The following is a 24,682-nucleotide window of genomic DNA, read 5'->3' on the forward strand; positions in this document are numbered from 1 at the left end:
TATAGTATATTTGGATAATTCTATATTTAACAGCCTTCCTATAAATGTCCTCAGTTGTTTTTCAGAAGTTGGTGAAGTTTATGTTTCCAATTAATGCTGGAGGGATATTAAGAATAAATCAGGAAATGTTGAGATTTTAGAGTAGATCTGCTAATGACTTTTTTAAAACGTTTTATTTTATATTGGAGTATAACTGATTTACGATTTTGTGATAGTTTCAAGTGGACAGCAGGACTCAGCCATATATATATATATATATATATATATATATATATATATACACACACATATATGTATTGAATGGATATATATATATATATCCAAACATATATATGTATTGAATGGATATATATATATATCCTCCCCAAACTCCCATCTTAGAGTAAGAGAGATAGACACACAACTCTAGTTATACTTCTGTGACTATAAATCTTCTTCTCCTGTCCCTGATTTCTATTAATTTAGTGAAAACTATATAGACTGCAGAACCCTGTCAGGAATAGTAATGTAACTAAGACCTGACCACTGTCTTAGAATTGTTTACAGTTAAGCAAGAGGATGAAATTTAAGAAAACTATCGACAGTGTGAGGTGAAATGGGATGTGTCATAGAATATATAGGTAAAGTATTACAGCATTTTATTTTATTATGTTTGAAAGCACTTTTCATGACTCATGGCTAGAATCAGTCTGAGAATCAAGATAGAGCTAAATATTTCCATTAGAAGATCGAACATTTATTTCCTATAATAGATGAAAAGTTATGGAGATCCCAGAAATATTCCTAATTGTTTACTTGCAAAAAGCAGAGGCTGGGCGCAGGATGGAGCAAAGTATTAGAGTGAGGTAGGTGAGGCAATGGAACTCATAAATTGTCTAGATAATAGTTACTCCATTCCTGATATCTCAGTGAGTGTGATGTATCAAATTATTATCAAATAAAAACTGGATAGAATATGATTATAAAAGTATCTGCGGGTCCTTACTTGAAAATAACCTCATAGTACCCAATTTGGTCCACAAACTATTTTCTCATTAACAAATTGTAAAATATTTCAAAGCCATCATGAACACAAAAATCACTGTCCATCATTTAATTGTTTCCATACTTCAGGGGAGTTGTGAATAGAAATTAATATTTCTGAGTTGAAAGAGCTCTTGCTAAGAGGGAAGAAATCTGACAATTAGAATTTTTAAAAAAAGTTTAAATAGAAAAGCACTTAAATATTTCTATTTAAGAAATAGAAATTTCTATGTCTATTATTTCTATTTCTATTCATTTAAATAGAAATGACACCTACAAGTGTCATAGTATTATCACATCATATTACAAGTGATAATGTCATGTGGCCCTTATAAATTGCTTGAGAGTGGTTTTACCAGTTCAGGGCAAGTTCTGTGATGTTGAGAACCTAACAATAGCTCTACAAAAGAGATATATTGGAAAACTGCAGCAATGAAAATAATTTTCAATGTTTTGTTTGGAAAAATGATCAAAATGTAGTTTTTAAGTTACCAGAACAGACATAAGGAAAATGTAAAGCATTATGGAAGCTTCTTTGTAAAAAAAAATATATTTTAAAGTAGATTAAAAATGTGGTAAAATATTAACAATGTTTATTGCTAGGATGATAAGATAATAAATGATTATAATGTTTTCATTCAACTTTTCTGGATATTGAGGATTTTCTAATTTTTTTTTTAAAAGTCTATGATGAAATTTGAATTTTAAAAATCTAAAATTAAAGATTAGCAACAAATATAATTTAGTGGATCATCATGTTTTAGAAAAAGAATTCCAACAACTTCTAAATTGGGGGAAGGTTTCAGAATTGTATATTTTATTTGCTAGATTATTATTCTGTGATAAGATTTTACTTTTGAGTTTATAAATTTTCCCTTTATATATTTTGTTAATTTTCAAAATTCTCCCCCTAAAATTTAGACATGCTGCCACTAGAAGATATTTAAGTTTCAAAAGGTGAATTCTCCTCTCAAAACTATGTAGAATTTTATAATTTCTCACAATTTAATAATAATGGAGCTAATCCTTTACTAAAGTAACTAAATGTGAACAACTGGCCAATAATTTCTAAATTAAAAGATAATGCTTTAAAATATTTTTTTTAAATGAAGAGATACTTTTATATTTTCTCCACCCATAAATCACTTTTTCCTTTCATATATTCTAATGTTAATTTTACATACTGACCTGAATCAGAAAGTCCATCTAAATTCACTGAGCTTAAGGTCTCTTTTCAAACCTTTCTGGAATATCTGCTGTGTTCTGATTGTCAGAATGGTTGGTGCAGTGGGAAAGTGGATCATCTAATCCCTTCTGTCTTCCTGAAAGAACCCTAATTTTGTTCCTGGCTGATACCATTTACTTTGTGAGTGTAACAATTCCCTCTCCTGGTTCAGATAACACCCCAGCTGGTGTCAACCAGAACCTAGATTTTGCTGAGAGATTTTGGGGAAACATTTGTAAGAGAGATACAAGAAGGGCATGCCTTTGCTCTGCCTAAGGTGAGGAGTGGATGTGAATTGCAAAGGCATCTCACCCCTTCTGGGGATGAAGTCAACACACCGAGGAGATCAGAGCCAAAGAATTCACAGGAAATAGAGTCAGAACCACTTGATTTAGTCTCTTGTAACATCAGATCTACTTTTCAACTTTCTGTTAGATTAGTCAAAATGGTTCTAATTTTTTGAGTTAACTTGATTTGGATTTTCTGTCACTTGTAGCCAAAAGCCTCTTGACGAAGTAGACAGTCATGTCCTCAGGGCACTCCCTTTACAGGGCAGGTGCCTGGATCTTCTCAGGCTCACTCATGGCCACTGGTTTTCTTTCCCAGTGGTTGTTCCCTAAAGTTTACCTCTTTCCAATCACCATGTCTCTTAGTCAGATTGATAAAAGGATACCTAAAAAATAACTTTTTTTCTAGTCATATAATTTACCAGTTGAACAGGGTTTGTATCAGAATCTGCATGTATCAAAATACTGACACACATGTATATGTTAGTCACTCAGTCTTGTCCAACTCTTTGCAACCCCGTGGACTGTAGCCCACCTGGCTCCTCTGTCTGTGGGATTCTCCAGGCAAGAATACTGAAGTGGGTTGCCATTCCCTTCTCCAGGGGATCTTCCCAACCCTAGGATTGAACCCAGTCTTCCACGTTGCGGACAGATTCTTTACTGTCTTAGACACCAGGGAAGCCGAGGTGTGTGTAATATACATATATATGTATATTGTTTATGTGTATGTGTGTGTGTTTGTGCATATAGGTGTATATAGGTATGACTATATATATATAGGTTCACCATGTTTCCAAATGAAACTTTGGAAAATCAGATTGGCATTTATCAAGGATTTTCTCAGGGAGATTGGGCTGCACAGTCCCTGAATGTAGGGTATTTTCTTCTTTCTCTTAATGGAGTTCATGAAGTAAAACTCAAGTTAATCCCAGCTATGTCCTTCCCCAGTTATGCACCAAGTGCATTATTTCATCTTTCTATTTTAGAAATGTCCTTGTCCTCAGTGGTAATAGTACCTACCCTGCATGGTTGTTTACAGGTTTAAATGAAATAGCATTAACTTCCTCATCTTAGATATCAGCACAGGCAATCAACTAAGTGTTTTTTCCTTTCTCTTCTTTTTTGGTCACAAGAAAACCCTTGTGACTCTCATCATCTAGTTATTCCTCTCTCCACCCACATCTGCAAGGTATAAAATTATTTACATTTTTTAGTCCTATTTCCAAAAAACACAACTCACCAAATACTTTGTTTTTTTGAGAACATTTTGCATATTTATGTGCAAGTCCTAAAGTTTCCATGACCTTGCAGTTTGCTATTAGCATATTGTGTAGTCGTTGTCCTAGCTAAAGATATATGAACACATTTTACACAGAGCCCAAATGCTTGTCCAGACCTTCCTTATGCGTAAAAGACAGATCTTTCCCTTGGAACTAATTTTCCACTAAGATATATTACAGAATATGTTATATTTTTTTCTGGCCAGCAAGAAAACCACACTCTATTCAATATCAAATGTGTGAGTTGATATACTCAGAATTTTCAGTAATCTTGCATTTCTAGACTGGTAAGGATATAGAACCATTTTCAATTTCTAAAAATCTACTTATATTACTAGGGTCAAATTGAAAAAAACAGCAACAGGAGCCGATATTTTATATCTTACGTGTCAAGTGTTATGCTCTTTTGTGCTTTGTGTGCATTTTCTCAATTAATCTTCAGAATATTCTGTCAAGTAGGTACTATTGGATATGAGTATTTCACAGGAGACGAACATGAAGCTTAGTGAGGTTAAGAAAAATGACCAAGTGTATTGGGTGGAATAAGAAAGAAATTTAAAGTATTATGTCTAAAAGTATTTCTAAATCTAGACTCAATGTTGGTAACTTGGATAAAATATACCCTTCAAAAAATAGATTGGGTTTATACTTTGGATTTCAAACATGATCAAACAATTAGTCCAGTTTGAAATGTAAAAAAAAAAAGTTATGCTGAGGAAATTTCAAATATATGCCTATTTAATTTATAATAATACATAACTTTTCTCTTAGTCATGGGCATTTGCTCACTTGAACAGCATTTACAGACATTTCTCTACAGCAGCAAGTATTACTTTCTCAATAAATTCATCTTTCCCAGTGAATTCTTCCTAGTGAAGAAGTAAGAACAAATTGACACATATCAAACTGCAATTGGCTTACTTAATTAAATTGCATGTGACATTTAGCTAAGATTTTTCCAAAAGTTAATCTGTATTTTATCTAAAAGAATTCATCACTGAACATTCAGTTTTGAGCTGTCTTCAAACCTGACTTATTTTACAAACCTGTATAGTACAACCATTGAATAAGAGATAGTGTAGAAGACTCAACTACTACATTGCATTATATTACTATAGGGTTTTTAATCCTAGTGTATTATGATTAAGAAATATCTCTACTTCCATAAATCAGCTGATGACCAATCTTTGAAAGAGATAGTTAGGCCTTTCAGTAAGAATAAAAGACTTATATTCTGTTCTGGTGTCACAAATGCTGTTGTCTTAATTGAAAACTATTTGCCAAAAATCTTTAGGTAAACTACCAAAATCAATTTGAGTGCTTTTCAGGGCATATAGTAGTACTGAAAGACATGTATTTTAGACAGAGAATTAGTATCAGACTTGATTATAGAATATAGAATATATTTTTGTAGAATATATTTTATTGATATATAAATTTATTGATACAGAATAAATTTTTGTAACCCATGCAACATCTCTTCGTCAGCCAATTACTATGAATTCCTTAAAAACCTGGAGTACCTTTTTCATGCTTTTTCTAAATTACTTAATGTTTTGCTACTAGCTCTATAATGTAATAATCAAGTTGGACTATGATAGAGTCAAATAAATTTCATCTGGCGTGTTTGAACAGTATCTGTGAAGGTAAGCCAAGATATAACTCTCACCAAGAAATGTCAACTAGCCATTTTGCCCTGAATAATACAAAAAAAAGAGCAAATGTTCTCAGGAATTCTCCATCCTCAGATTTTGTGTGGCTGCTATGGTAACAGTCTTGTATTATTTTCTGATAGCTTTAGCGTGGCAAATGGACTCATATTAAATGGATGTGTAGAGACTGATCATACACTCTTAATAATAGATGGTCTAGAGAATTTCAATCCTACTCTTAAATTCTTCACTTAAGAAGATCAGGCTTCCAAAAAGTTAACTGGTCATACTTTATTCTTTTTTTTTTTGCGAGGAGGGGGTAACTGCTTTACAATGTTTGTGTTGATTCCTGCCATACAACAATGTGAATCAGTCATGTGTGTGCATGCTGCATGCTAAGTGACTTCAGTTCTGTCCTAGTCTGTGCGACCCCATGGACTGTAGCCCACCAGGCTCCTCTATCCATGGAATTCTCCAGGCAAGAATACTGGAGTGGATTGCCATTTCCTCCTCCAGGGAATATTCCCTATCCAGGGATCGAACCCTCATCTCTTATGTCTCCTGTGTTGGCAGGCAGGTTCTTTACCCCTAGCGCCACCTGGGAAGCCCAAATCAGGCATTACTTACATACATTTTATTATATATATTGTATATATATAGTATACATATGCTGTATATATACTTCCTCTCTCTTGAGCCTCCCTCCCTCTTGAGCCTGTCTCCTACCCTCCTAACCCACTCCCCTAGGTGATCACAGAATTCCAGGTTGGGCTCCTTGTGCTATATATCAACTTCTCATTATTTATCTGTTTTACACATGATTGTATATATATGTCAATGTTACTTTCTCAATTCATCCCACCCTCTCCTTCCTCTGTTGTATCCACAAGTCTGATCTCAATGTCTGCATCACCATTCCTGCCCTATAAATAGGTTCATCAGTACCATTTTTCTAGATTCCATATATATGCATTAATATACAATATTTGTTTTTCTCCTTCTAACGTCACTCTGCATAACAGGCTCTAGGTTCATCCACCTCACTAGAACTGACTCAAATGGTTTATTCCTAAGGCCACAAAATAAATCATGAAAGAGAGATAATTCTGACCTTATGAGTCAATAATTTATAGCTTTATTAGATAGCTTTCCAATGAAACACCTAGATGAAGGCAAGGTTTTAAGAGAAGAGCACATACATTTTGATATGGGAAGTGAGCCTTTATTGCATAAATCTATTACAAAATGCCTTGAGAGAAATGTACCCATCCCATGGCAAATAAGCAGAGAGAATTTCTTTGGAAATATTTACCAAAACAACGTGTTGTTCAACTCTATAATGACTGTGCTTCCCATTGACTGATCTCAACCAGAAGCCAGGGGGCAGATGACTCCATTGAAGCAGTTCATAAGGGTCAGCTTGCTAGAACAGCCCTTTCTGGGACATAGGGAATAATGAAGTATGGAGCATAGAAATGAAAGATCAAAATGGAATATGTCCAACAAGACATCACACTGGATCTCTGTGATTGTAGGACTGTCTGATTCTCTTACACAAATATATTTATATCCTTTGATTTTTCTCTTTATATTTAATACCTAATGCAGTACAAGTATATTTCCATATGCCAGTTTATTTCCTATTAAAAAAATAAATATACTTACAGATGCAGGTTTATGTAGAGTAGAGCTGATAGAATTCTAAGGGAGGAACATTGCACTGTAGAAAAGGAATGAAGATGCACGAACTCTCTTTACCCCTCCTCCCAATGGAGAGTATGGGAATCTACCTTACATAAAGGAAGGACTGCTAAATAAAGAGTAGAGTTCTAATGTCCTTACCATTGATTCGGAAGAGAAGTGAGCTAATGGTTAATATCTGGCACCTATTCTGAACTATTGTGTCAAAACTGGAATGAGTGGGATGAAAACAGCATCTGTTCCTGCTGATTTGTCCTCCCCCAGAGGCTGGGCAGCATTTGAACTTGTGACTAAGAGGCAACAGGTTTATTATCACACATGATAAATTCCCCAACCTCTCTGTTAGTCTTTAGAAAAATTCCCAGCAAAAGTTACAGAGAGAACCTGAGTGAATTATATGCATAGTTTGTGAAGTACAGGCACTCAGATGGTGATGGGCCCCCACCTGGATAATTAAGAATGAATCAAAAGTCAGGGAAAGAATAAGGTATGTGAGTCTTGAGTGTATATATGAATCCAGAAAAAAAGTAAGAATAATACGTTTCTATTTGAAAATATCAGTATTAACTCTTGCAATGCACTGAAGCTAAAGCTCCAATACTTTGACCACCTGATGCAAACAGCTGTCTCATTGGAAAAGACCCTGATGCTGGAAAAAATTGAGGGCAAGAGGAGAAAGGGGCGACGGAGGACGAGATGGTTGGATGGCATCACTGACTCAACTGGACATCAGTTTGAGGAAACTCAGGGAAATAGTAAAGAATAGAGAAGCCTGGCCTGCTGCTGTTCATGGGGCCGCAAAGAGCTGGACATGACTTAGCGACTGAACAACACACTGAAATCAAATGTATTTTTGTCTGTGTAAATGGAGACTCTGGGAGGCAGAGGTGGCAAGAAAGATAGAAATAAACTTGCTCGCATGCAAACCACACAGATTTTGATTTGAATAACGCTCTCTTTCCTATGAACTCTAAGCTTATGCAAAATTGGAAAATCAGCCAGGCTTGCCTTAGGCATCCTTTCTGGTGCCTTTCATCTGTTTTCTCTACACTTCCTAGAGCCCCTCAACTAAAATATTCACTGTCTTCATGATGTTCACCCTCTCAACTTGAGTGTTACTTTACTCAAAACCAATATGCTTTGAGCCAAACTAATCTGCCTCCTTCATAGTCTGTTAACTTATACCCTGCCAATCATTGAAAATGACTCAAATATCCTTTAGGATATGTACATTGGAGAAAAGTCTTCTAAAGCCTAAATTCATAAGGAATACATTTCTAATGGTATCATACTAAGTAGCCAGAATGCAATTTACTATTAGTACAACCTATATTTTTGTATTATCTACATAGCAGACAACTATGTCTTTCCATAATACAACTTTTTTTTTTTTTTTGGCTGAGTTCCCCGACCAGGGATTGAACCCACACTTTTGGCAGTGCAGAGTCGTAACTGGAGAATTTCCCATAATACTACTTTTGATATTTCTTTTGCTAATCCACTCTTAAATCATGGAGTCCATAAACAAGGATATTACATATTCATGAATTGTGAGGGGGTTTTTTTAATGCTGAACTTTTGCCAGCTGATTTTGATATGAGTGTTATACTCACCCTTTATCTATTAACTAGAGTTTCTTCTCAAAACTTATATAAGGTAGTTCTGTCCCTCTCATAGCTGTAAATTATTAAGATGGTACTATAGAAGCCACAGACTCTCTCAATCTTTCAGAATCTGCACAGAAAAAAATAAAAAGACTTTGAATCTAAGCCATAGATTGAAAACCTGTCATAATCTTCTCACATTGCTGAAAATTGGGAAATTAAGAGTGAAATATGTGGGGAAAAATTTTAAAGTTACAGTATCTAGACTAATGGTCGTTGTAGCCTTCTCAAAGATCCAATAGCAAGGGATACCCTGTGAGTTTTTAAGGTGTTTATCCATTTTTTTGTTATTTGTTTTTAATTAATAGTGTGTTAGTCACTCAGCCATGTCCAACTCTTTGTGACCCCATGGACTGTAACCCACTAGGCTCCTCTGTCTACGTAACTCTCCAGGCAAAAATACTGGAGTGGATAGCCATTCCCTTCTCCAGGAGATCTTCCCAACTCAGGGATCGAACCCAGATCTCCTGCATTGCAGGCAGATTCCTTACTACTGAGTCACCAGGGAAGTCTTTTTAGTTAATAAGTGAACAAATAACAAACAGATGGATAAATACCTTACAAACTTGAGGGTATCCCTTGCTATTGACTCTTTTAAAGGGCTACCATGGCAATTAGTCTGGATATGTTGACTTTAAAATATTTCCCCTCTTAATATTTGGATACAGAAAGGCAATGGGCAAGACTCTCTGAGAGAACTTAGAATTTAGGCCTACAATTTTAGATTTGAGTTCAAACCCAAACTCTATCACTTAAGGTTAGGAGCATTTGGGAAAATAATGGCTTCTCTGAAATGGATATTTTATTGTTTCATGGAAGATCACACTAGGTAATTCATATAAATCAGTGCAATCAGGCACATATTAAGCTATTTGAATAAGAATTATGGTCTGGTGGTAAAGAGTAGAGAACCTGGAATCAGATCACCAGGGTTTGAAACTACCCCCCATCTCTTGACTTGGATAAAATAATTATTCTCTCTCAAAAAGTTAGCTCAAAGTAGATTTAAGACTTAGATATAAAACCTTTAACTGTAAAACATCTAGAAGAAAAACACAGAGGAAAATCTTGATATTGTTGAGGCAATGACATTTTTTTGAATATGACACTAAAATCTCAAGCAAAAAGGTAACAATAAGTGAATCTACGCAAAACTGAAAAGTTTCTACACAAAAAAAGAAAAAAACAACAAAATGAAAAGCCAGCCTACAGAATGGAAGAAAATATTTGCACACCATATATCCAATAAGTCATTAATAGCCAATTATATAAGGAATTCTATATTTCAATAGCAAAGAAAAAAAACAAAAAACAAAAATAACCCAATTAAAAATGGGCGAGACATCTGAATAGACATTTTTATTTTCTCAAAAATCACACACAAATGCCAACCAGATACATGAAAAGGTACTCAACACCACTTATCATTGGGGATATGCAAATAAAAATCACAATGACAGCAAGCTAAGTGTCCATGAACAAATGAGTGGATAAAGATGATGTGGTATATATACACAATAGGATACCAGTCAGCCTTAAAAAAGAATGAAATTGTGTTATTTGCAACAACATGGATGGACTTGGACATTGTTAAAATGAAATAAGTCAGCAAGAGAAAGACAAATGCCATCTGATATCCCTTACGTGTGGAATCTAAAAAATACAATAATGTAGTGAATAATGTCATTTTCATTATTGTTGTTTAATATGATCTTGACAAAAGCAAGAGAGTTCCAGAAAAACATCTATTTCTGCTTTTTGGACAATGCAAAAACCTTTGACTGTGTGGATCACAATAAACTGTGAAAAATTCTGAAAGAGATGGGAATATCAGACCACCTGACCTGCCTCTTGAGAAACCTGTATGCAGGTCAGGAAGCAACAGTTAGAACAGGACATGGAACAACAGACTGGTTCCAAATAGGAAAAGGAGTACGTCAAGGCTGTATATTGTCACCCTGCTTATTTAACTTATATGCAGAGTACATCATGAGAAATGCTGGGCCGGAGGAAGCACAAATTGGAATCAAGATTGCTGACAGAAATATCAGTAACCTCAGATATGCAGATGACACCACCCTTATGGCAGAAAGTGAAGACCTAAAGAGCCTCTTGATGAAAGTGAAAGAGAAGAGTGAAAAAGTTGGCTTAAAGCTCAACATTCAGAAAGCTAAGATCATGACATCTGGTCCCATCACTTCATAGCAAATAGATGGGGAAACAGTGGAAACAGTGTCAGACTTTATTTTGGGGGGCTCCAAAATCACTGCAGATGGTGATTGCAGCCATGAAATTAAAAGACACTCACTCCTGGGAAGGAAAGTTGCGACCAACCTAGACAGCATATTAAAAAGCAGAGACATTACTTTGCCAACAAAGGTCCGTCTAGTCAAGGATATGGTTTTTCCTGTAGTCATGTATGGATGTGAGAGTTGGACTATAAAGAAAGCTGAGTGCCGAAGAATTGATGCTTTTGAACTGTGGTGTTGGAGAAGACTCTTGAGAGTCCCTTGGACTGCAAGAAGATCCAACCAGTCCATCCTAAAGGACATCAGTCCTGGTGTTCATTGGAAGGACTGATGTTGAAGCTGAAACTCCAATACTTTGGCCACCTCATGTGAAGAGTTGACTCACTGGAAAAGACCCTGATGCTGGGAAGGATTGGGAGCAGGAGGAGAAGGGGATGACAGAGGATAAGATGGCTGGATGGCATCACTGACTCGATGGACATGAGTTTGGGTAAACTCCAGGAGCTGGTGATGGACAGGGAGGCCTGGCGTGCTGCGATTCATGGGCTTGCAGAGTTGGACATGACTGAGCGACTGAACTGAAATGAACTGACATAAATGACTGTAATGCAATGCAGAAAATGGTGAGCTCTATTAAAAATTTAAAGATACATTACTATAGGATCTTGTAAAAAATAGAATATTTTATGCTGGGAGATGAGAGACCTCAAGGAAGTAGTATAGTATTGAGACAGGTTAGTTTGATAGTAAAGAAGATTTATGGAAAGATGAAAGAATATAAGCAAAATTATTCATAAACTATGGGTAGTTTCAATATTGATATATGGAAAGATATAGTGAATGTGTAGACTTCCCTGGTGGCTCAGACGGTAAAACGTCTACCTACAATGTGGGAGACCCAGGTTTGATCCCTGGGTTGGGAAGATCCTCTGGAGAAGGAAATGACAACCCACTCCCGTACTCTTGCCTGGAAAATCCCATTGACCGAGGAGCCTGGTAGGCTACAGTCCATGGTGTCGCAGAGTTGGACACGACTGAGCGACTAAACTTTCAACTTTCAGTGAATGTGTAGTCTTAGAAATGTAAGGCAGATCATGAATGAACTTGAATAGCAAGTCATTGGCTCTGAACTTTTTAAGTCAGCAATGGGGAATCTCTCAGGTTCTGTGGGAATAGGGTCTTCTAGCTGATATTTCTACTTCCTGTTATAGGTCTATAGATCTTGTACAATAGTTGGAGAGGGAAAAACAGCAAGTAGAAACACCAGCTACGAAATTTCTGCATAACTCAAGCTAAATGTACAGGAGAACTTTGCAAGGATAGAAACAATGGAAGATGCAATGCACACATGTGTCAAAATAAACTCTTAAACAAAATAGTTCAAATAAATGTTGGATTGTAATTTTTAATAGATACTGAAAAATAAAAAAATATCTTTCCTTTCTCCTTTTCTCCACTAACACTTCACCTTTTTATGAAAGATATATAGCCTTTGGTCTTCCCAGGTGGCACAAATGGTAAAGAACCCACCTGCCAATCCAGGAAACATGACACTCGGCTTTGAGCCCTGGGTCAGGAAGATCCCCTGGAGGAGAGCATGAGAATCCACTCTAGTATTCTCGTCTGGAGAATCCCATGGGCAGAGGAGCCTGGAGGGTTACAGTCAATAGGTCACAAAGAGTTGGACATAACTGAAGTGACTAAGCATGCATGTATGCATACATCCTTTTCCTAAAACATTGACAAACTCACATGTCTCTATGAAACATCCAGGTAACCTAGAAAAATAGTGAGTGCTTCCCTGAATGAGACTGTGGAGAATTGGGCTTTCATAACTTGTCTTAAATGTGTGGTAGCCATGGGGCTCTCGGCAAGTATTGCTATGCAGAAATGTCCATAAGGGCCAACTATTCTTATTTTTTTTTCAAGAGAAGTAGAAAATGTGGATCTTTAAAATGTGAGAACTACCAACTTTCATATGGCAACTACTTTGAAAATTTAAAAAAAAAAAAAACCCTCTGTAGGCCAAACAAAACATGTCTGTAGGCCAAATGTGGCATGTGGGTCACCAGTTTGTGAAATCTGTCTAACTCTGTTATCTGGCAAGGTAATGGAGCATTCTGGTTAGTCAACATTCTGACTGAGTTGCCACATATGTTATATAAGTCTTCTCAACCTTCCAAGAATACATCAGCTATACAAAACACTATTTAACTTTACTTAACTTTTCCCTTTTGATTCAAGCTTATGTTCAGTCAACAAATACATATTTAGCTATGTTTCATACATAGCTGAATAATAGTTTAGGAATATAGAAATATGAATGACCTGCTCTCAAGGAATTCACAATTGATAAAGGCAGAGAGAGAAGCCACACGGAGTATCAATACAAATCAATTTGACAACTTGGAATCCTTTAATATAGCGGTCCCCTTTTTGGCACCAGGGACCAGTTTCATGAAAGATAGTTTTTCCATGGACTGTGTTGGGGATGGTTTTGAAATGATTCAAGCACATTATATTTATTGCACACTTTATTTCTATTATTATTACATCAGCAGGCACTATCAGGCATTAGATCCCAGAGGTTGGGGATCTGTGCTTTAGAATTTCAAGATCATCAATGATCAACATAGAGAAAACATGGAAAGTAGAAGTTGGGAGCATGTTTCAACTGACAGATGTTCTAGAAGTCCTGTTTTAGAACTTCAACTTGGAGTACTGATAATTTCTCAGAAACACTGCATCAGACTCTCAAGCCAGATTCTGTGCTAGGTAGATCCTGTCTTTTTTCAAAATACTTTTTCTTAAGACGTTTCTTGAAAAAAAAAATTATGGATAGGATCTGCCTTTCAAATACTAAAAAGATCCCATTCCAAGGTGTCTGGGCTTGTCAATTAAGTTCCATGGGTGGGAAATTGAAGAGGAATGAGTCTGGGTGACATATGGGAAATACTCGACTCCTTTTCAATTCTCAACAACTTCTCTCCTGAAGTCATTCTTCCTTGCTACTCTCAAGAGCAAAGTACACAGTGTGTGCCTGTGCTCCTGTCAACACTGTTCAGTAATTTGAGAAACTATTAAGGAAGTAACTATAAAAATTAGTATACTATTATTTTGCCTCTCTTCCTGAATGTAAGATTTCCCTGGCTAAATATTCACTTTTTGTGTGGGTCAAATTAGTTTCTAAATTCATTTCCTCCATGAGTATTACACGTGTGAGAAGAGGAGAGCATACATTTTCACATGCAATTTTGAATAAATATTTAGCGTAAAATATTTTTTCTTTCTCTCTTAGTGTAAAATCAATTAACCTCACCCAACCTCCCCAATTCTCATCACTTAGTGTCATTAAAAGACTGTTCCAAAAGTTCAGGTTGAAATAAATTGCTGTTTTATTTTTATAGTTGATATATCCAAAGATATGGGCAGGACTATTACAAAGAAATCCAAAAATCAAGAAAATAAGAATTAAAAGTGTAAAGTTCTTGGCTCAGTTGTATATAAAATAACAGTTTGTCCTTTATGGTACTATGTATAACATCATGTACTCCAAGTTGTGTAGAGAACAGGGACTGAATGATGCAAGATTAATTACTACACTACTGTCATCTCTAGCTAATAACAACATAGAGATCAATCCTGCTGTTAAAGTCTCTCTGGACGTATTTGTTTGCCTTTGGCATAAATTAGGGAAGCATGTAAGTAGAAAGAAGATAACACAAAATAAAGTTTGTGCCTTGGGAGGAACAGAATTTGTTATTACTTTGTCACTGCAGGCAACAGGGTGTGAACCCAGTAAGAAATCAAGCCAGTTCTTGACGTCAGTTATTCCTAATTTGGAGCAATTGAGTGCATCTTTGACTTATGTGCAAAGGCTGATCATTGATTAAGCTGCAGGAATGTTTCCTATGGTGTTCCTTTGGCCTTATTACTGTGAACTGCAATGCATTGTCAGGGTGCTTTTTGTTTTGTGTTTTTGTTTTGTTGTTTTCTTTCTCCAGAAGACCTTGAGTTAAAATCTTCCTGACGTTAGTTACAACCAGACTCAAAAATTTCCAGAGTATTAGATACATATTTTCCCTTGATTTTGATCTTCAAATTTGGGAAAGCAAGTGTAACATTTTGGAGGTTTCATAGATACAGAGAAACATTTTAATCTCATGTTTTCAAATTTGGGTAAATGGTACAGAGAGCAATCATTTTAACAAGCAAAATAAACTCTTCAGTGATTGCACTTTCATATTTAGACTGTTTCCATTTAAATGAAATATTGCTTACAAGAAAACACAACTGATATAGACTCTTTTTTTCAGAATACAGGGAAGTTCAAGGGGATTTTAATATCTGATAAAAAAAAATTAACAGCCATTATGCAACCTAGAAAATATGGCCAACATCCTGAGGTTGCCAGGAAGAAAAATGCAAAGAATCTGGGCCTCCAGTAACTTTACAGAGCTGTTGAATTACCCAACTCTATCACTACAGCCCCTAACTGTGTTTATTATTTCAGACTCCCATGTCCTGAAGATCTTATTTTCTACTTCTAGAATTTTTCAAGATATTTTCCTAAATATATACAGGTTCTTCCCTAAGATGTATCTGAATATCATTTAAGATACAACTCAAAATAACCATCTCTCCTAAAATGAAAATTTACTAAACTTTTACTATGTGCCAGGTAACGTGCTATGCATTTCTCACAAATGAACTTGTGTATAGTTCTAGATTTATGCACTATAACTGTTACCATTTGAAAATGTAGAATGGAATTCCTTTTTGAAAGAAGAGATTTTCTATTCGGTAAATTTAAAGAACTTGCTTATGTTCAAAGTCTCTACTCAGTATTGAATTACTTCTTTATGGGAAAAAATATTTCTGTTATATTAGCTGTTTTTAATGTTGAAGATATACAAGGTTATTTCCATTGTAAATGTCTTCATCTGACTATAGAGCAGGTTATTCCACATTCCATGGGTTACACAATTCCCAAGAATTGTGTCTGTGTTCTTGTTGCTAGCTAAGGTTTTAAATTAAAATGTCTTGAATCTATATTTCACTTCCTCTGAGGAGTATAATGTCCTCACAAAGATTTCTCATTCTATTTCCTGTCTTTCAGTTACTGATTCCACTAGATTATTTCATTTCTATAAGTTACCTCTTACTTCTTCTTGGTTAATGCCAACTCAGAGGTAGAAATTGGCCCCTTTATGGTATTTGTGCAAAATGTCTGACAAAAGGTATGTGATATATAGAAGATTTTGCTGAGATTTTGGAATAATTGAATTTTTTTTTTTCTTAAGCAGAACATAAAATTAAATATTGGATTATTTTTGATAAAAGTTCTTCCCTCAGTCCACCAGCAGTTCATTTCTTATGGACCATCTTGCTTTGTAGGATCATCTACTTGTTTTATTATTGATTTCTACTGTATTCTCTCCCATTCCTTCTTCTCTTTGACCCTCTCTCTGAAATTTTTTTTTTTTTTATACGGAGTAACTTAGGTATACTATTTAAAGTGCATTTTAAAACTATGGCCCTAGAACTTCAATTCCACATCCAAACTCACTTAGCTGAGCACTCTTCCTACCAATTCTGGGAAAGATTGGCAGCAAAAGAAGTGGGTGACAGAGGATGAGATGGTTGGATGGCATCGCTGACTCAGTGACATGAGTTTAAGCAAACTCAGGGAGATGGTGAAGAACAGGGAAGCCTAGTGTGCTGCAGTTCATGGGGTCACAAAGAGTCGGACATGACTTAGTAACTGAGCAAATTCCTACCAAAATGCTTCCCTACCCCAAATGTAATCTGTGCTAATTAAAAGAATTAATCTTTAAAAATCCACTGTATATGCCTGGAAATTTCTAATGTTTTGGGGAAGGGTAGTGTGCAAAATTGAAAGAGAGTAATATTTGTTTCTCGTCTTTGGGCAAATAACTAAACCAATATGGATAGTAACTTAAAAATAAATGTATCTGGATCATTAATTCCTTAACTTTTACACACCTAGATGACTACTACCACTGTCTTTTCAACTCCTTAGAGAACAGCTCCACTACTCATTGCAATATAATTATCTTTTTATTTATTTGAAGATAAAAATCAAAGTATGCTATTATCAGATGAAAACCATAAAGATTTTTTATAAAACCTCTGATTTACTATAAGCACAAAACCCAGACCATTTATGTTGACTTTTTTTAAATTTTATATCAGAGTAAAGTTGATTATCAATGTTGTGTTAGTTTCAGTTATACAGCAAAGTGACTCATTTATCAATATTCATGTGGCTATTTTTTTTCTTTTCCCATTTGTTGTGCAGTGGCTAAGTCGTGTCTGACTCTTTGTGACCCCATGGACTGCAGCACACCAGGCTTCCCTGTCCTTCATTATCTCCTGGAGTTTTCTCAAATTCATGTCTATTGGGTCAGTGATACTATCTAACAATCTCATCCTCTACTGCCCTCCTCTCCTTTTCCCTTCAATCTTTCCCAGTATCAGGATATTTTCCAGTGAGTTGGCTCTTTGCACCAGGTGGCCTAAATATTGGAGCTTCAGCTTCAGATTCAGCATCAGTCCTTCCAATGAATATTCAGAGTCATTTTCCTTTAGGATCAACTAGTTTGATCTCCTTGCAGTCCAAGGGACTCTCGAGAGTCTTCTCTAGCACCACAGTTCAACAGTAGCAATTCTTTGATACTCAAACTTCGTTATGGTTCAACTTTCACATCTGTACATGACTACTGGCAAAACCATAGCTTTGACTATATGGACCTTTGCCGACAAAGTGATGTCTTTGCTTTTTAATATGCTGTCTAGGTTTGTCATAGCTTTCTTTCCAAGGTGCAAGAGTCTTCTCATTTCATAGCTGCAATCACTATCCACAGTGATTTTGGAGCCCAAGAAAATAAAATATTTCACTGCCTCTACTTTTTCCCCTTCTATTTGCTGCGAAGTGATGGGACCAAATGCCATGATTTTAGTTTTTTGAATGTTGAGTTTTAAGCCAGCATTTTCACCCTCATCAAGAGGCTCTTTAGTTCCCCTTCACTTTCTGCCATTAGAGTGATATCATCTGCATACCTGAGGTTGTTGATATTTTTCCTGGCAATCTTGATTCTAGCTTGTGATTCATCCAGCCTGACATTTCTCATGATGTACTCTGCATATAAGTTACATGAAAGAGATAACAATATACAGCCTTGTCTTTCTCCTTTACCAATTTTGAACCAGTCAGTTGTTCCATGTAAGGTTCTAACTGTTGCTTTTTGACCTACATACAAGTTTCTCATTTAGGTTATTACAAAATATTGAGCCAAGTTCCCTGTGCTATACAGTAGGTCCTTGTTAGTTATATATTTTAAATATAGAAGAGTGTACATGTCAATTCAAAATGGTTATCAGGTGTGAAGGGGTGGGAGGGATAGACTAGTAGTTTGGAATTGACATTCACTTTTATTCTGTAATAAAACTGAGAGATAGAAAGTATTACCACCGGATGACCAATTAGAAAACTAAAGATCTGGTTGGTAAAGAATGTTAGTTGAATTGCAGAACTTTTAAGTGATAAACCCAGGATTTCCCACCAGATCTATTTGACACTGGGTGCTGGTGCTAAGTCGCTTCTGCTGCTGCTACTGCTGCTAAGTCACTTCAGTCGTGTCCGACTCTGTGTGACCCCATAGACGGCAGCCCACCAGGCTCCTCGGTCCCTGGGATTCTCCAGGTAAGAACAGTGGAGTGGGTTGCCATTTCCTTCTCCAATGCATGAAAGTGAAAAGTGAAAGTGAAAAGTGAAAGTGAAGTCGCTCAGTCGTGTCCAACTCTTAGCGACCCCCTGGACTGCAGCCCACCGGGCCCCTCTATCCATGGGGTTTTCCAGGCAAGAGTACTGGAGTGGGGTACCATTGCCTTCTCCACTAAGTCGCTTCAGTCGTGTCCAACTCTGTGCGACCCTATGGACCATAGCCTGCCAGGCTCCTCTGTCCACGGGATTCTCCAGGCAAGAGAATGGCATGGGTTGCCATGCCCTTCTCCAGGGGACCTTCCCAACCCAGGGATCGAACCCAGAACTGTTATGTCTCCTGCATTGGCAGACAGGTTCTTTACCACTAGCACCACGTGGGAAGCCTATCTATTTGACACTAAATGCATGTAATTCTATTTAGTGGTTCTGAGCACAGCATTCTTATTCATCTCATTTCCAATATGTCTTGATAAGAGAAAAGAGGTAGGAAATCAAGAATCTTACTGAGGGTCTGTTCTTTAACATAAGTGGAGTGGGCTATAAAAATAATTTCCAGAATTGCGGAAGGATGTAGAATGGCTTTACATCTCACAAGGTTAGAGGAAAACAGAAAAACAACGAACAAAGGGGAGGCAGAGTGACAGTTGCTGGAACAGATTGTGTACCTTCTCCCCAGCCTCAGACTAGAAAAGAAAAGTGGAGGGAGGGAGAAAAAGGAAGATAGAGACAGAGAGACAAAACCTAATCCATCTACACACAGGGCATTTTAGGTCTCCTCTGGCACAGTTGATGCCTACCTACCACCAAAAAAATAAAAATAAAAATAATAATACATTGCAAATGTTCCATCATCTGTTTTACGCCTCTCCTGTTGGCCAGAGTAGACAACTCACTCCTTGCAGACTGTCTCGCATTTCTAACAGTTCAATATTTCAGCATTTGGTTGCAATTGTCTACAACAAATCTCATGCTTTCTTCTGTCTCTGAGTGAACTGGGCTTATTAAGATGCTCAGGAAATATAATGTAAACATATAAAAGCTTCCCCTTATATTTTCATTTCCTCATACAAGAGGCATTTTGAACTCTTTTGCCATGTCCTCTTCTGGTTTTTATGTGGCTTTACTTACTTCTTCTTTGCTTTATTTATCAATAGTTGTGTGGGTTTTTTTGTTGTTTTTACAAGTCTCAAAAAGAAAAAATATCACATTTATTCTGGTGTTATAGAGTGAATAAAAGGCTAAGAAAAAATGATTTTAAACAGAACTGAACACACTCAACTGAATCAATAGAATGCTAAAACATCTGGCTGCAAGGTGAATAGTTTAGTCAATTGATAGCCTTTTGGTTTGGGATTTGTTTTGTCTTATCTCTGGATTCACCAAATCTCTAAGTAGGTCACATTGGCACAGTATAAACCCAGCTCTAGAGCTGATTTTCATCCTGTAGAGAACTTACGATAAGTAGAGTAACTGCTGCTGCTGGTGCTAAGTCGCTTCAGTCGTGTCCGACTCTGTGCGACCCCATAGACGGCAGCTCACCAGGCTCCGCCGTCCCTAGGATTCTCCAGGCAAGAATGCTGGAGTGGGTTGCCATTTCCTTCTCCAGTGCATGAAAGGGAAAAGTGAAAGTGAAGTCGCTCAGTCGTGTCCGACTCTTAGCGACCCCATGGACTGTAGCCTACCAGGCTCCTCCGTCCATGGGATTTTCCAGGCTAGAGTACTGGAGTGGGGTGCCATTGCCTTCTCCGAGTAGAGTAACTAGTGCACACTTAAACTAACACCTAGAGATGGGGTGGGAGGGAATTGATACTTGTTGAATGCTAACTTTATATCAAGTGTTATTTCAGAAGTTTTGAATATGCATTGTTTCTTTATGTGTACCACAACTGTCAATGAGAGAAGGCAAGTTAATTTAAGCATTTGTGTTTACTACTGTACAAAACTCTCAATATTTAATCTAATGTAACATCTTAAATTACAATATGAAGTAGATGTTATACACAAATTATGAATAAAATGTTAAGAGAATATGAGGAATTTGACCTACAGTCAGAGTTAATTAAATGTGGAGCTGGATTTGAAATTTCATCTCTTAAACTTCAACACATATGCATTTTTCACTGTGCCAATACAGTGCTGCAAGATCATGTTCCTGAGTCTCCACAGAACAGAATATAGAAAACATGTAAGTTTTGATTATTCATTAAGAATATTTTCAATACATAGTAAATGAGTAAGGTTCATATACTCCTCGATAAATAAGAAAAGACTATTGAATGACAATATTTCAGTGCGCCCCTTATTGCGGCATAATTTCTAGAGATTTGCTCAGATCTGCAAGTCTTAAATTAATGATTTGTGACATGATGGAACAAGATTCCTAAGAGAGAGGGGTGGACTTAACGTTGATCCACAACATTAACACTATTGTTAATAAGTGTTAGTAGGTATCACTTTTTAAAATCTTTTTTCATATGTGAAGAACATGGGGAATGCTATGCATTACTTGTTTATTACGTCCTTGATATTTACAGTGACCTTGTGTGGTTACCACATATGACTGACCTCATTCTACAAGAAGTTGGTCAGTAGCGAAACCAAAATTCAAACCCAGGCCCTTTGTCCTCAGACATCCTGCTGGAAGATAAATACTGTGATAGCTACCCCAACCAAGTTCTACTCTGTAACTCCATGGCTGCTTCCTATACCAGCAGATGAACAGAGAATTTTCATCACTTTAAAGATTCATTACTCAGGATTTCCCTTCATCCATTTAATTAAGTCATTCCTCAGCTTGTGTTTGGCCAGTCTTCCACAGTCTCTCAGCCTCTTTGTGTTTATGGACAGGTCAACTAACAGAATAATTTTCATCTGACAAGCTCCAATTGAACTTGTTTTCCTGGATCATTAAGCATATTGGCATTTACATTTACAACCATTTTCTGCCCTGTTGGTTTTCATCTACTTCATTCACAAATTAATAAGAACATAAAGAGGACTCAGCTAACGCCTCTTTGAACACCACCACTAGCTTTCTTGGTGGCAGAGAATGAAGCTTTGATGTGAAAAGACAAAACCTGGAAATATGTTGACCTCAAACTGGAATCAATATTCGTTCATCTTTTGGGACTTAGAAACTATGCCAATAAGAATGAGTCACAGATTTGTAAAATCAAATTTGCTTTGGACGTCGTCAATATTCCCCATCAAGAGCCCTCTAAAGGGGGTTTTTCAACCTTAGTGCTATTGACATTTAGGGCTGGAGAATTCTTTGTTGTGAGGACTGCCCTGTGCCTTGTAGGCTGTTTAGCAGCATCCTTGTCCTCTATCCACTAGATGTCAGCACCATCCCCCAACCTCTCGCCAACTTTTGTTGTTGTGACACTTGTCAAAAATGTCTTCAGATACTGGTGAATATCTTCCTGAGGAGTGAAATCACCCCAATTGAGAACCTCGGGTCTATCCTCATCAAGACTTGCTTCTCTGTGCTTTTCTCCTGGAACTCTGAAATCAGCACAAGTCTTAGAGACAACATTCTCCCTTTTCACTGATAAGAAAATGAACACCTAAAAAAGTAAATGAGATGCATATGTGGGCAGTATTTGATGAACATCTACTGTGTGCCAGAACCTTTTCCATATGCTACAGGGATCCTCATGGAAGGATCCTCACTATCCTTATTTTATAAATAAAGAACTTAGGGCCAGATCTTGCCCCAAAACCCCTGACTAAGCTGTCTTGCTAAGACTCATGCATGAGAAACTTTTAGCCCAATACAGATAATCTTCAATTTTTTAAAATCACCATAAAGACTTGCAAAATTTTATTGAGTATTTACTATCTGAAATGAAAAATCTGCTCTAATGGATGCAGATGGTCACAGGAGAAAAAACTATTTCAGTTGCCCTCAAGTTCAGGCAAGAGGATATTGAGTCCCTTGCAATAATCATGCAGCTGTTGCATTCCTATCTCCTGCTCTATTGCTTAACATGTTTCCATTATTGTTGTCATCTTCCCCACCTTTTCTCTTAAGATTTAGCTTTTCATGGGTCCCAAGTGTTTCCCTCTGCCAGGGTTGGGGATACCACCAATTAATTCCTACTTATATAATACCTTTAATAACATTTCATTGTTTACTTAAGCATTCCATAATTCCTGAAATATCCTTGAAGTGCAAAGGTGAAAAGTATCTGGTACTCTATGGTATTATAACTTACTTCATAGATATGTGAGTCGTTAATTGTCAAATAATTTGATAATTGGCTTTATAAATGCTACATTTTATGTTGGAAATCCTAGTGTTTTCATATTATTTGGGGAACTTGTTTAGGGTTTTAGGCTGAGTCTAAAAGCTTCCAACAACCATTCAAGCCTCTCAGCAACCTTCTTCTCCTGCAAATTTGCTTACCCGATACTCTGGCCTTGAACTTAATGCCTATGAAAAGACATGTGGAAGTTTTAAATCATGGATCAAAATTTTTTAATTGTCCTCCCATCAAAGTCGAGGTCTATGTTCTTTTCCCTTGAATCTGAGTGGGCTTATGACTGTGTTGACTGATAGATTTGACAGAAGTGATGCCACATGACTATCTCATAGGCTGTGCAGCTTCTGCCTTGGTCTCTTGGAATGCTAATTTCTGCATGTTCCCTCTCGAGATGTTCCATCTGAGAACCCAAGGTCCATGTCTTGAGAATCCCAAGCTACAGGAAGCGGTCATGTGTAGTTGCTCTGATCAACAGATTACCCAACTGAGGGCAGTCTGAGGTGATCCTATTACCTGAGACATGTATGCATTGAGTGCAGAAGCCAACATGGACATAGATCTTCCATGATATTTCAATCCATAGCCTTGTCAGTCATCCTCAGCCCTTAGAATTTATAACTGCTGCCCCAGACACTGTGGAGCAGAAACAAAACTTCAGTACTGTGATTAGTCTGAATTCTGGACCACAGTTTGAGACTGTGGGCATAATAAAAGTGTATCATTTTATGCCACCCACTTTTTGAGTAGTTTGTTACTAACAATAGATAACTGGGATGTTGCAGATATCCTGGTCCATTCCCTTTAGGTCCTGCTCTGTAACAGTTAATGGAAAATATCTGGGATTATCAGAAAAGTCTCATCAATTTCAACCTAGTTAAATATGAGAAACCTTTGCTAGGAAATGGTCTACTTGCTAAAGATTTCAGGCTGACCATTTAAAGAACTACTTGGTCATAGGAGAGTTCATATCAGGCCGTTTTTCAAAGTAAACCTACTCATTCCCTATAGAAATGTTCAAAGAGGTAGGAGAAAATGGGAAGGTAAGTCCTAAGAAATATGAATAAAAGACAAATGAGAATACAAATATAGAGAAATGTTTTGAAGTTAACAGGGAAAACCTTTCTAATGCAAGTGTTTACCTGTACAGGTGAAACGGACTTTTGCAATCAATATGTAGTTGAGTTTTAATTATGTTTCAAGTTATGCTCTATAAAATAATGCATCCCACAAAGTAGACATTAACGGTATATACATTTCTATGTACTGTGATAGTTAATTGTTTGTCTAGATGTTGCTGTGTAGGTATTCAGTTAAGTTCAGTTGCTCAATCGTATCTGACTGTTTGTGACCCCATGAACTGCAGCACGCCGGGATTCCCTGTCCATCACCAACTCCCAGAGCTTGCTCAAATCATATCCACTGAGTCAGTGATGCTATCCAACCATCTCATATTCTGTCATCCCCTTGGTTAATGTTATTACGACTCACCATTATTTTATTATAAGTAAAGAATATTGTAAGTAAAGAATCCTCAGTAATGTGGATGGGTCTCATTTAGTTAGTTGAAGATCTTAAAAACAAAAACTATC

At 36.7% G+C, this 24,682-nt stretch overlaps 2 long non-coding RNA genes across 3 annotated transcripts in view; one reads left to right on the forward strand and one right to left on the reverse strand.

The window, feature by feature from the left end:
- The window catches only part of LOC145526852 (uncharacterized), a 466,924-nt gene that overhangs the window by 413,221 nt on the left and 29,021 nt on the right, over positions 1-24,682 (forward strand). The window lies entirely within an intron of this gene.
- The window catches only part of LOC145526854 (uncharacterized), a 100,736-nt gene that overhangs the window by 25,454 nt on the left and 50,600 nt on the right, over positions 1-24,682 (reverse strand). Inside the window, exons 3-4 of one of the 2 annotated variants that reach the window (XR_014069239.1) lie at positions 23,607-23,726; positions 12,473-12,730 (exon numbers count right to left, since the gene is read on the reverse strand). The exons of the other annotated variant lie outside the window; for it this stretch is intronic. This is a non-coding gene — a long non-coding RNA (uncharacterized LOC145526854). Of the gene's footprint in view, positions 1-12,472; positions 12,731-23,606; positions 23,727-24,682 lie in introns of those variants that run through there. 2 annotated transcript variants of the gene reach the window in all.

This window comes from Giraffa tippelskirchi, chromosome 11 (assembly GCF_054371585.1).
Source record: "Giraffa tippelskirchi isolate mGirTip1 chromosome 11, T2T-mGirTip1v1.2.pri, whole genome shotgun sequence".
In the NCBI taxonomy this organism is placed as follows: Eukaryota; Metazoa; Chordata; class Mammalia; order Artiodactyla; family Giraffidae; genus Giraffa; species Giraffa tippelskirchi.